At 38.3% G+C, this 13,743-nt stretch overlaps 1 protein-coding gene across 3 annotated transcripts in view; it reads left to right on the forward strand.

Moving 5' to 3' along the window:
* The window catches only part of GRID1 (glutamate ionotropic receptor delta type subunit 1), a 531,300-nt gene that overhangs the window by 133,159 nt on the left and 384,398 nt on the right, over positions 1 to 13,743 (forward strand). The gene's annotated exons all lie outside the window — the stretch shown is intronic.

A 13,743-nucleotide genomic window follows, 5' to 3' on the forward strand; every position in this document is an offset into this window, starting at 1 on the left:
AATTATCAAGTTCTTCTGCTTTGAAACCCTGCCAGCCTGTACTCAGTAATCCCAGAAGAATTAAGAAAAAAGAGGATGGACTGTGCCACGTTCATTCGCATCATCTTGGTTTGTCATCAGGTCACAGGCCAGAGGGAACAATTGTGTAACTGTTACGGCAGAGACATGGGCACTATCGCTAAGGAACTGTGAATCAAACAGGCTTCTCAAGTATGTGTACAGCACCTGGGATGATGCAAATAGCTAGATTCCACAATTTAAGACCTTCAGTCTTAAATTGTGGAATCTGTGCACAATTGAATTGCCGTGATGCAACATTAATTTTTACCAAATTCTTCCTTAGTGGAGTCAGAAAGGAAATGTTTAAGTATTGATGTTGTTGTGGAACACTTCAACAGCACTGTTTGTGTTGAAATGTACTGTGCAGTGAGGAAGCAACACCATGCCACTTGGAAGCCATCTAACCATGTCTCCTTTACTCCACAAAGCATGACCCCAGCCCTGTGCACTCCTAACCTGCCTACCTACTGTGTGCTTCACTTTCCAAGAGCTGAGCCTGTGTTCTCACCTGGGAGAGCACAGCTTGGTACCTGGGTGCAGTGGAAGGAGAGCTCACTCTTGTGCCTTCTGATTGTCTATATGCCCTTTTGCTGTGTGGATGCACAAAGCAGAAGCTGTTCTGTGCATTTATACAAGATGCAAGTTCTGTGCTCGTGGTGGATCACATGCTAATGGGGCAGCAGGAGGGCTGGGCTGGGAGCTCTAGGAGTAAAGATTCCTTATGAGCCTCAGACTGCTTGTCACCAGGGTTGGCCTTACTTCTTGCATTTATTCAAAAGCTTTTCAGGTGTCCAATTGAATTAAAAGAAACAAAACTGTGGAGACCCCTGGAGAGAAAGAAGGGAGACTCTCATCAAAACTCTAATTCTTTACATCTATGCTACTGTGAACTTCCAGATGGCATGTCACTGTTTTTTTTCCAGTGCAGTGCACCCTTTGGAATTTTTCTGAGGCAGAATAAAACACATTGAATCAGCATTCCATCTTTGTACCCTGCAAATGCCTTGTTAGCAAGACTCTTGTCTGGCACAAAGACGCTGTGAGTTAAGAGCAACTTGGTTTAGGAATCCACGTGCCAAATAACTTAGTTTCTTTCAACAGATTTTATTTAACATGCAGACTGCTCCATGTTTGGATCATCTGTTGACAGGTACTTCCTTCCTGTAAGTCATCCAGGAAGAAAACTGGTTTTATCATGCATCAAACACATACAAATGCTTACTCCTTCTAACTTACCGATGGAACTCAGCCTATTTTAGTTGAACTAGGTCTCAACATAAACACAAGTGCTCACCACAAATATTTTATTTCAAGAGTCCAAGACATAGAACATACACTACTATTCCTATTTACAAATCTTCAGACTTATTGCACAGCTTAATTAACAATGTTGTATATGGAATAAATCTATTTGAAATGCTTTTAATTTTTATTCCCTCTTTTAAGTTTCCTTCCCTCTCATCTTTCTTTTTGCCTTTTTTTCTTTAAGCTTTTCAGGTGTTGCTTTTACTTAATTCTCCATGTGAAGTTGTGTTCTACCTTTCACCCTGGTAGTGAAGATATAGCAATCTTCTAAATAAAAATCTTTGATTTTTATATGGAAAAAGAACAATGAGAACATAAATCACCTTGTAATGAATACTGTATTTTCTTTTTGTGATCCATTAAAAGAAAATGGAGGGGGAAAAAAAAAGGTGTCTCTCTTCTGCAGACGTATCTCTAACAATTGCTTTTCAGTTCATGATCTGAAAACAGAAGGTTCATTAAGAATTGTCATCCCAAGGAAAATACACATTTTACATCCACATTCTATATGTGAAACCCATGATCTCCAGGTACAGCTGTTTGCTGTTGTGCTGAAGCAGAGGTAGCTCCCTGACTGTGAAGTTCTTTTCTTCAGCTAGAGGCAGTCCAGATTGGTACTGCTGCTCTTTCTCTAACTCTTCAATGTGTTCTTCTGCCTTACAGCAGCTATGGTAGTACTTGCCTGGCTATTTGATAATTTATTTCATGTCAATTAGTTTCCTTTCCTGCAACATCTCTCCTGTTTTGCAAGGGCACAGATAGAGGGCAGCGTGTTAGTTTCATAACAGTACTAGAGGAAGAGAATTCACCTTTTTGAGAGAGTGGATTTCCAGCCTATGCAGTGCTTGGGCAATGGAATTACAAAATTGGAATTATTGTCTGACTAGCGAAGGGATAAGTCTAATTTAAAATAGGGGATTTGTGCTCCTCCAGCTGTGCATCTAGTTTAGGACTACCAGTTACTCTGTCAAGTAGCAGGCAGCTTAGTGATCTGAAAGAGAAGTTTTCATGCGAGGAAACATGCTCTAACTGCCCTATTTTCCAGTACGTACAAATAGCTTACCGTTTGTGTATTCCTTTCCACAAGGTAGATAGCTTCCATTTAAAACAAAAACCCACCCTTTCTCAAGCAAAGGTCTTTGTCATGAAGGAAAAACCCCTCTGGTAGGAAGATACTGCTAGTAACCATGAAATGTCACTGTAAGACCATAACTCTTGCTTTCATTCCCAGACCCCTTGAGTTTTAGTAGACATATGATGCCCTCTGAAAATCAGGCCTGTCCCAGTGGTGTAGGATCATCTGTTGGGTGAGTGGATGTGTTAGAACAGACCCTAATGCTTATATTTTGTTTGAAACCTGTATGCTATAATATAGGAGTCTGTAAGCCAGAGGCTGGAGTTAAGTTCTACTTTCATCTGGTACCAAATAAAAATTCTTGAGAGTTTTCATCTTTCCTGCCTCTGGAAGGAGGAGAGAAGCACGCTGTAGGAGCAGCAGGTGACAGAATGAAACATCATTACTGTTGAGATGGACATAGTTTCCCAGTAGGGATGTATAATCAAGTTCTTGTACATAGGGTGCAGTAGTACTCAGATTTGTCTTTCTGAAAGAGTCTGGGATATATATATGTGGAAGTAAAAAAAAAAAAAAAAAAAAAGAGAGAGAGAGAGACCAAATGCTGCTGCTCTGTGTTGTCATCCTGTTTTGTGCAGGCACACTAAGCTGCTGTCAGGTCTTACTGTACCATTGGGAAAGGGGTAACGTTTCCTCAGTTCAACCTTTCAGTTACTGGGTCAGCCTGTGCTGGAGATGTGTTTTTACATATTCATCACATCCACGTTTGTCCTGTGGTTTTGGCCTCCCTTAGGGAAGAGCTAGCCAAGTCATAGCTCAGGGAGTTGAAGTACTTTTGTAGCTGCTGCTTCAAATTTAGAAGTAGACTAGAAAGGGAAGTGTAAATATTTGGTCTGCCCCCATCTCCTGCTTCCCCTGCTCTCCTTCCCTCTGCCTGCCTTCCTCCCCTGGAGGCAGCTAAACTCTGGCCTCACACCAGTGGAGACCAAATGAAATGAAGACCCTCAGACATGTTTGCAAATCTGTTAGTGAAGCTTGGCTAGTGCTTTGTTCTCTGTGTGATTTATATTTGGGGCCCTTGAGGTTTGATCCAGTTAGCTGACTTATTCTACTTGATGCATTTCTGTCTCTGGGTTTTGTACATGTAATGCTCTGAACATTAACTTAAAGGAAATCTTCTAAGAGCGATGTAAATTATATGTATTTTTCAAAGTTCTAATTGAAATGGAAGATGCGTGATTAAGAAGTAACATCTACCACCAGAAAGTTTGTCTTATTATTTCCTTTATGCCTATAGTGGAAGTGCAAGAAGCTGGAAGCTTCACCCGATCAGCAGCAGTAGAAGCGTGTTGAGTGGCTGCAGCTGTGACTATTTCCTTCACTGCTAGCTAGGTGTGGCAACAGTTCATATCATCACAGATGGAGTCAGGAGCAGTGAAGGTTTTCTCCTCAGTGGTGATAGCAGTATGCTGTAAAATGGATTTTGTTTTTACATTTGACCTGCCAGTATCAGGTGACTGTTTTTGCTGTGTACCTTTGGCACAAGTTTGTGTGCTGCTTTTGTAGATGAGCATTCATGCTTTTGAGACGCTTCCTAGGAAGAAGTAAATCTTGCGGTGTTCACTCTTTATAGATCATACAGATCAGACATGCAGGTGCTTTTCCAGACTTCAGGAACAAGGCAGCAAGTACTCTGCAGTGTCTGTGCTTTATGGACTGTTTCTGCTGTTTGTGATGCACCAAGGGCATGTGTGGCATTGTATGCAGAAAAAACATGGCATAGAAAGCACATTGGGAAGGAGCCGATATGCTTTTACTGAGAAAGAATTTGGGATAGCTAACTAAAAGTCTTCCTTGTTAGATCCATGTCACCTCAAGCAAAATACTGCGTGTAAACAAATGTTAGAGAATAATTATAAAAAAGATGAGAACTTTGAATCTATATAATGCTGTTCTTTATTGAATCAAAGTACAAGCACTTTTAAAAATAAGCATGCAACTTTTGCTATCATTCATATAGAACTCTTCAATTAACTTATAAGGTTTATTAATAGTTCTTTGAAGAATTCTGCTTAAAATCTGCCTACAGTGATTGATACTCATCTGTTTTACTTTTGTCTGTGCTGGCTAATGGCTCTGCATCATTGTCAATACAGTGCTTAAAGAAAGGCCAAAGTCTTAATCAAGATTCTAAGTCTTATCTCAATATACATATTTCAGTAATTATTAAAGTGGTTTCCTTCCTGCCTCATCTGTTTGTTTCTGTAATTCACACTTAATTTGAGAGGTTGAGAGCTGTTGGCAGAAAGTCAGTGTTTACATGTGTTAATTCACTGGTTTATTATTGGTGTTGTGAATTGCAGTAGTCAGTTCTGCCCCCTCTATCATGGATTTATAATCAAAGTGTAAAAATTAATACCTAGTTACAGATCTAGATATCTGAGAAAACAATGAGGTGATACCAGCCAAGTACATAAATGTTAGTATTAGTTTACCAACTGTCTGACAGGATAAGCCAGCCAGAATTAAATAAAAGTATTGTGGGAGAAGCTGTTGAGGTAGTAAGCCAAGTCCTTACAAACTGTTTTGTATGAGAAGGGGTGGATTTGAATGCCTTGTTTATTGTTTGAACCTCCAGCTTCTGGTTTCATTGGCTGTGGGAGAGGGAGAATGCATTGGCTCAAACCCCTTGAATGCTTTGTACAGTCATTTCTTTTTTCCCTTTTAGTTTCAAACTGAAGGGTCGTAGTGGAGCTCAGAGTGTAAGAGTTTTTGTGGTTCTCTCCTGTGTTCTAGGAGGCAAGGCGCTGCTGGAACAACTGTGCTGAATGCATGGATAACAATACAGGCAGACTGTGTCCTGTTTCAAACTATGTGGCCTGTGATCTGTCTCTGTAGCTCCCCTGGTGTTTTTCCATTACTATTGCTATACTCTGCTATACCTTCAGTCAAATAGCAGAAACAAGATTTAACACGACTGCCTTGCCCACCTGACTAGAAGCAATTAGTCTGTGTAACATGAAAAAGCAAACCCAACCACCCCTCTTCCTTCTATGGTCTAAAACTCAAGCCAGCCCCACTCAGGTCTGACTTGGAGGAATTTAACTCCAGCTGGCTATGGAGGTCATGTGAAACAGCCCCAGTTCCAGAACAGGTTGAATCCTTTAATCTGGAAATGACTACTTAAAGGTATTTGAAAAGAAATCAAATAAAAATGCTGTGCCATGGTTGTCATCCAGTGTTGTAATTAGCATAACAAACCTTTTGAAAATTGCTCGTTCTAACATCTCTTATTGCAGTAATTATATTAGAGCTTTTTCTTAAGATGCTGAGGGGTCAACAGCTAGAAATCCTAGGTTGCTTGTAGGTTTAGATCAGTAGCGCCTCATGTAGTTGTATGGTCATTAAGCAGTCTGCACCTCTGTGATAGAAAAGATAGTTTGATTTATTAACCAGGTGGTGTGTACAACTAAATCTTTCAAGCTGTTCAGGTCAGATTTTATATGAAAATCCAGATGTTGTAGGTGTACACACTACCCTCAGTCCTTCTGATCATGAGATGCAACCGATTTAAAAAGGATCCTGGAAAGGAAAATTGTTTTCTGCAAGATTAGGCTTGCTTAAGCTAAGTAGACTTAGTTTCTAGCATGATACATAGCAGAAATGAGAAGATCTCCAAGCAATTTAAAAACGCATAGGTTTAAATAGAAACTTTGGCCGAGATTATATGGGAACATCTGTAGTTTATCTTGACTGAAATTCTATTTTTCTGTAGTGGGGAGCAGTACAGAATAGTGTTACTGATAAATATATTTGATCAAGTGCTGCTTCAAAGAATTCAGGGACTTTCTTGGTGTTACTCCTAGCAGAGCAAGGTGACTGAGCCAGTTGGTTTTCCTATGCTGAGCCAGAACAGTTTTCCTATGCTTCCTTATAAAGACCGTTGGGCTTCCAGAGTGTGCCACTGGTGCTGGGCTGGCCAAGGGACAATGCCAAGCCTTCCTTATTTCCATCGTGGAAGAAAGTATCTTGAAATTGACAGAGGAAAGAATGCTCATGTCTGTTGAACTTGTTCTTGCATTTGCAGTTTTAAATCTGAAATAATATATAAAAGATAAATGAAAACTACAACTCAAAATAATGAAAGAAGCTGTTCAGGAAACTAGTAATGAACTTGGCAGGGTGGAGTACAAAATCCATGGTAAGACTGCAGAAACAATCAAAATATGAAAAGGAGGCTAGGTACCAGTGCAGTAGTCTAATGCCCAGTTTCCAGAAGGTCACATCCCTTTCAAAGGGGTACAGCTGCTGCATAGAAATGGTCTGCAGGAAGGCAATGTAGTGACAAAGTTTGGTTTACTAGATGTTTTCTCAGACTGTGGTACTATTTCTAGACTCATGAATGCATTTACATTTGTTTATGATAATGGCAGCTTGCAAATGCTACCTGCTACTGTTAAAATTTCTGCTAGCATTTCATTTTTGTTTTCTAAAGCTATCTAAAAGTGAGATAGCATAATTAATATGTATAATAGCCAGTGTTCCTTTAAGGTTTGAACCTTAGGATTACTTATGAAAATGGCATAATTATTCAAAACTCAGTATAATATTTTCCCTAGGAGTGCCTTAAAATATGGCTTGAGGTTAGGTGCACAGATTGTCTGACTGTTGACATTTGATGGTGGGGCTGTTTTTGGAGGGTGGGCAGGGACATGGTGATGTGTAGTGTGAACATTTTCTTTAAATAATGCCAAGTTAAGCTTTATTTCTCTCCACATTTCCAGAACAAGAAGGCAGAACTGCTTTTTCAGCATCTATATTTTAAAACGTTTTTTATTTTATTTATTTATTTATTTATTTATTTGGTAAAAGAAGGAATAAAAGCAGCTTAATTACCATAGTGATGAGTACATTGGGCTGCAGTTTATGTATCCTGAAGCACATGCAGCTTATGGCTGGAGTGTAGCTCTTAGAAAGCAAAAGGTCTGGTTCCCTTCCTCCTTGCCCTCTGCAGAATACAGCAGCAAGCCAATCGTTTAGAGATACAGCTTTGCTTTTTCCCTTCCTAACTCTCCCACTCTACATGCTCTGTTATCCTCAGAGATGTGTCTTTCCGTGAGAACTCTGAACTCAGGCAAAAGAAAAAAGGTGAAGTGCGACTATGACAATATGTAAAGAAATGCAAACGCACAGAAAGTGCTAATAACTTCATGTTGAAATGTGAGTGACTGCAGTGTGGAGACTTGTTTGGCTTTTGCAACCAGGACAGGGTACAATCATAATACAAACACAAGTCTTAGCATGGTCTGTGTTTTCTCCAGTTATCCTGTTTAACAACTAGTATCATGCTAGTGCCTTAACTAATGGCAATTTCAAGCTCAGCTCTGGAAAATATTTGTTTGCATGAAAAGGACCGAATACATTTGTGGTTTGGTGTAGAGAATAATAATTTGCATCTGGGCACGAGCTGCTTTACGGCTGTGACTCACTGAGAACATTATTGACTGCTTTGTGGGCACAGAATGGGAAGCTGTTTTCCATGAAATCCATAATGATGCATGTGTAGAGTATGAATTTTAATGCCCAGAAGGAGTTAAAAAAAAAAAAAAAAAAAAAAAAAAAAAAAAAAGCCTTGTGAAGGAAGTGCAAAGACCCTAATGACTTCTTAGAACTTTGCATCAAGCTGTTGAGTTGAGAAGCATACAGCTTTTATGACAGTCCTTCATGAGATGGTGCTTGAGGACTTGTCCTGGCTCCACAGTTACTCTCTGCATTGCTTTTTTTTAAAAGTATCCCGCTCTCCCCTCCATTCCCCAAATAAACCAAACCCACAAACAGATAATATATTTGCTGGTTATGTCCATATTTTTGCAGCCTGGTAAGCTTTAATAAAGAGAAAATTCATTTTCATCAAGTTCTAATGTTGATGATAGATGCTGAAAAGGATGTCAGAAAAACATGAGCAAAATTTGGCATGGTAAGACAGCTGCTTGCCTGGAAAGCTTCAAGAATGGCAGGAGGTTTATGCTGTATTGTGTAATAGACCTGTTGCAAGCCACCAGTACTTGTTCCAAAAAGCGTTTACTGAAGAGATACTATTTTTTTTTTCTTTGATAGTTTGTTTTTATTGCCTTTCTGTAGCTCATTCTAATTTCAGGTTAATTGTGTACAATTTGATGACAATGTGCTGCATCTACCAAATGCAAATTCTCTGAAATCTTTGAGCAGCATTTCATCTTAATGAAAATGCCACTTGGAAGGGAGAAATGTGGTTTAAAGGCAGAGGTCAATTTTGGCAGCTAATGAGTTGGTGTAAATGAACAAAAATGTCTTACTGAGGGACTTTTTTTCTCCTTGAAATAGTGAAATGTGTTTCCTTTTCTCATTCTGCTCTAGCAGCTACTCAGGAAGGCGATCTTTTTCTTATGGTAGTTTTTAAGAAAGTGCTCTTTAGCAAGGTTTCATGACTCTGGCCCATTTCTAGTACAGATTAAAGTATGAAGTCTTTTTATATAAAGTTTATATATGTATATATATGCATGTATAAATAAAAGTCTAAAGTCTTTTATTATAGCTGGGCATCTCGTTGGCCAGAGATCTGAATAAGTAAGCAGAATGGAAGGTTGCATGTTTTTTGAATGATCCGTAGAGATTGGAGTGATATATATATGACTTTTAATGAGACAAAGATGATGTCGTAGCTTATAAGATTTTTCTGAAGCAAAAAGAAAACTGATGTTAAACAGACTAAATGTAATGTGAAACTCTAGTCCTATGTCAGCTTTGTTTTAAAAAATATACAATGCCAAGTTAAAGACATCTGAGTCTAGAATTTCTATTCACATGTCAAGAAAAAATAGCTTAGTCTGAAAGGGTGGTGATTTCCAATTTGTCCATGGGAAATGACCTTGCTGCATGCTTTCCCTTAAAAGGGGAAGAAGTCATTTTTACTCTACACAATTCTTCCTCATGTGCTGCTCATTGAGCATTAGCCATGAAGATGATAGTCTGAACATTGACACTGTCTGGACATAGGACAACAAGGCTTTAATTACCCAAACAGAGTGAAAAATTTTATGTCCCATTAATAGTCCTCTAAGACTAGAGTACTGTAAAGTGTAATCACTTAATGTGTGTCTGTAGCATTAAGTACATTTGAATGAATGCCAAGAAATGACTTATAAAATATAATTCATTACAAAAGTCTGGGCATATCTAAAGTGTTGTACATTTCAGAAACAATAATTAACTAGAAACCAATGAAAATGTTTTTATGTAGTTAGCCTTTTTTCCTCCTGGAATTACTTTTCTCCTTCAGATGAAAAGTAATTACATCTTTTGAACAAAATCTCGTACCATAAGCAACATATCTGGTGAATACCAATGGTATTTAATTGGTAAACCTGTGTAGAAAGTTTTTTATTTTTCTGTGAAAAATAAATCTTTTGTAAGAATGTTTGGTCTTATAACAGTTTCCTAGCTGTAAGTGTGGGCACTGTTAACAGGAATGCTAGCATCAGAATACAGATTTTTTTCAGAACCTTGGCAAATGATTGAACTCTGACAGGGAGATCTTTCATATGCCAAATGGGAATTAGGTGCCAAGTTTTCACTGACTTCTTGCATCTAACTGCTGTTTATTCTTCTGTTAATTTTCTTTTATGTATATATATACACACACACACACATACACGTACGTATCTGAAATAATTTGCTTCCGCTCATGTATCTTTATCTCCTTCTTTGAGGCATGTGTGAGGAGGAATGTGTTGTAGGATTTGGGCTGTTCATCAAAAAGAGCATCATCTGTGTGCTGGCAGCTAACTGAATGTGATAGCATGCTGTATGTGGATTGCAAACCTGCAGAGTGGAAGAGGATGAGAGCAGGATTCACCTTCTGGTGACAATAGTATGCCAGCAACCAAAATGAGTTACTCAAATATATAATGATCAGGTAGTGGCTGGATTCAGTGGGTTCAGTGCATATACGTCACCTGCCAAGGCACAGCTGCTTTGGCCAATAACCTCAGACACTGTCCCACCTGACGTCTGCAAGCTTTTTGACTTGGCTCTGGGATAAGAGGTTGCTATTTCTGAATTTAATATAGCTCTTTGCTGTCTCAGAATGGAGGACGGTGAGTGAGATGGGGAGGGAAGGCCACAAGTGTCTTGAAAGTCTTTGAAATTGGATGTGGGAATGTTGGCAAAATTACTTGATGTTAGAAACTTCTGCATTGAAGTTTCGGAATGTTAAGCCAGTTGACTGATTTTGTTACAAAACTCCAGTGTGATGCTAAGCAAATTGCACCAAATCAGTCTTCCTATAGGTTGCTAATTCTTCCAGGGTTTTACCATTTTTTTGAACTGGATAGCCAACATTTCTAATGTGGGTCACTCACTACTCCATGTGTAGAATGGTTGTGGTGAGTGAAACTTGTTTTTCTAGTACTTGCCTGATTAATAAATGCATACCATAGAAAAACTCTGGTTAGGAAATGATCGTTTGTGTTTAAAGTTTGGAAAAATAAGGGGTAGTCACAGACACTATTTTTCCCTGTTATTCGTACCACTTATTAGGTGAGTTCCTTCTTTTCAGTGCATTGGGTAGCATAAGAAGACTTCTGGCTGGGGGGGAGTAAGATCATATAATAAAGATTGTATATCAATGCAAGCAAGGCTGAACTGATTTTGTTTAGGCAATCTCTGCTGTGTAACTTTTTATTGTAGGGGTGTTCATGGAGGTGTGTGCAAAGTGAGTAACAGTGGGTAGTTCATAAAACATTAATTAAACCATGCAGCATGTCTATAAGCGATTATTTCTCAATAGCTGGGAAATTCTGTTACACATTTTTTTCCAAAATTTATTCAGTGACACAAGGTCAGTCATCAGATGGAGAACTTCCCTTGCTTCTTGACCCAAAGCAGGAACTGAGACAATAATTCTAAATACTAATTTTCTAAGTAATAGCTAAGTCGTCCTCTTATTTTAAGTAGGAACATCTCGTTAAGTTTCTCTGTACTTTCTAGGTAATGGGTTTTGAGCAGCATGTTATAGCTTTATTTATCATATATCATGTATGTATCATGTACTTCTATAATACATTATAAAATGAATTGAAATATACTTAAACTGTTCCTTAAACTGTAACACAATAACTTGTATAACTTTAAACTTCATATAATTGCATAGCTCTAAGCAATTTTAGTTTATAAAACAAGTTTTAAAACTCTGCAGTTCTGTGGTTTTGACATCATCAATGATAAAGAAGAGGATGGTATAACCATAGCACTATAGAAGTACCCCAGCACAAGTGAGTCAGTCCATCTACCAGCTCGTGGGTTTTGTCATGCTGGATTCTTAATTCTATCAATACTAAGGCTAAGGCAGGTATTTATATTTTTTAAACAATAATGTGTCAGGTCTATGCTGGGTATTTAGAAAAATGAAAAATTTGTGTAGAAGTCTCTCCTTTACAAAAAAATGTTGATATAAATCAAGTGATTGTAGCACAGTTTTTAAAATTATTATTTAATTTACACAATACTGAAAATGGGCAAAGATATCTCTTTGAGTTGACAAAAGTCAAAACATGCATTTAGACATTTGAGACAGTAGAAAAACTATTTGGCATTGAATGGAGCATTTTATTTGATGCAAATGATGGTTTCATAACATTGATGTATTGACAGATCTAATGAATTTAAGATGGAGCTTTTATTGCTTTAAAATCAGAGTGATGTAGTTTCAAATAAAGGGTACAAAAACAATGAAAAACTGAAATGCTTTCTTAAAAATTGCCAAGAGCTCTTTGTCTTTAAAAACATGCAGACAATTTGACAGTATGGAAACAAATCTGTTAAAACTTTCTTTGTCATCACATTACCAAATTCTGCTGTTCCTTCTATGCTCTTTTGGTTTTCTGATTTGAGAGAAAAACCTGAACTGAAAGTCTTCACCCAGCCTCATCTCACATCCTTTTGAAGTAAGCAGGTGTTGTAAGGTAAACTGCTCTTTTGTGCCTTCCAACCTTTGGAGAATATACCTTAGCCTTTTGTTAAAATTGTCTAAAGGTTGATACACTATCTAAGTGTGCACACCAGCCTTTAGATGCTTGTACTCAATTTTACTGCTTGAAAATGGAAGTATTTTCAGATTGCTCCTTACCCCGCTTAGCAGCTTTATCCACTGCTTGGCTCATTTGTTGCCTTAGCTTTAGAGAAGCTGAGAGTGAGATAGCAGAAGGATAATCAGGTCGGTGCTCCCTGCAGTACATGTAGGGCTCTGTAGGAAAGACAGCTCTGAGCTTGTCTGTGAGCTTGACAGAGAACACCTTTCTACCTGATTGTGTTTTAGAACTCACTTAACTCCTCTTAAGACAAGCAAAAATTCCTATAGATACTGAACTATAGTACTGCAAGGTTTAACGAGTTGTATAATGTGCCCAAGAAATAATTGACTCGTGAAGTCCATCCATGTATCAACAAAAAACTGATCAGGAAGAAGGTGTCCACTATTGCCAAGAGGATAACTACAGTGTGGAAGAATATAAAATACACTAAACTATAGTACCTCAGTGTACAAAAGAGACTTTCAAGCCTTTAAGTTCCTTGTTGAAGGGATCTGTTTGGTATCTGATGTGCTGGAATGGCTGAATGTCAACTCCTGTAAAAGTGGCATAAATACTGTCAGAATAAAGCTTGCTTTAGTAAGATCTAGGACAGGAAGCTCCTGCTGTGCTAAAGCCACAATGAGGAAAGTCTGCTAGTGATGAGAAAGCTGAGTGGGAACCCACTTAGCTCAGATTGAGGAATTGCTGCTCTGCTGAACTGGATCCAGACCAAAATGTTTGTACCTATAAATTACTTAAGTACTTAAATTTCTCAGGGAAATTTAAGCCCCTTTGGTGTGGTGGCTGCTACTGGGAATAGGATTTACTGGGAGCTTCAAATGACTCCTATATCATTAATCTAACACATGATAAGTTTTCTTGATTTAAAACCTTTTTGGCTCTGACATTGTCTGCCATTCCCTCTAGGCACCCTTACCTCTGAGATGAGCACAACAGAGCATGTACTGACTGAAGGGCTTTAGGCATTATGAAGGCATGACTGGAAAAGAACAAAAAATAACAAAAAGATGACAAAAATGCTCTGAGTCTTTCTTGCTTGCTAGATCTTCATTTTAAAACTTTGTTTAGTTGGTATTTCACAAGAGGAAAGAAAATATCTTGGCATGGGAAACCATTCAAAGCTGAAAGTAGACCACAGTGGCAGTTCAAGAACTGTTTGTAGTTCTCTGAACC

Source organism: Aythya ferina (assembly GCF_964211825.1).
Source record: "Aythya ferina genome assembly, chromosome: 7".
Taxonomy (NCBI): Eukaryota; Metazoa; Chordata; class Aves; order Anseriformes; family Anatidae; genus Aythya; species Aythya ferina.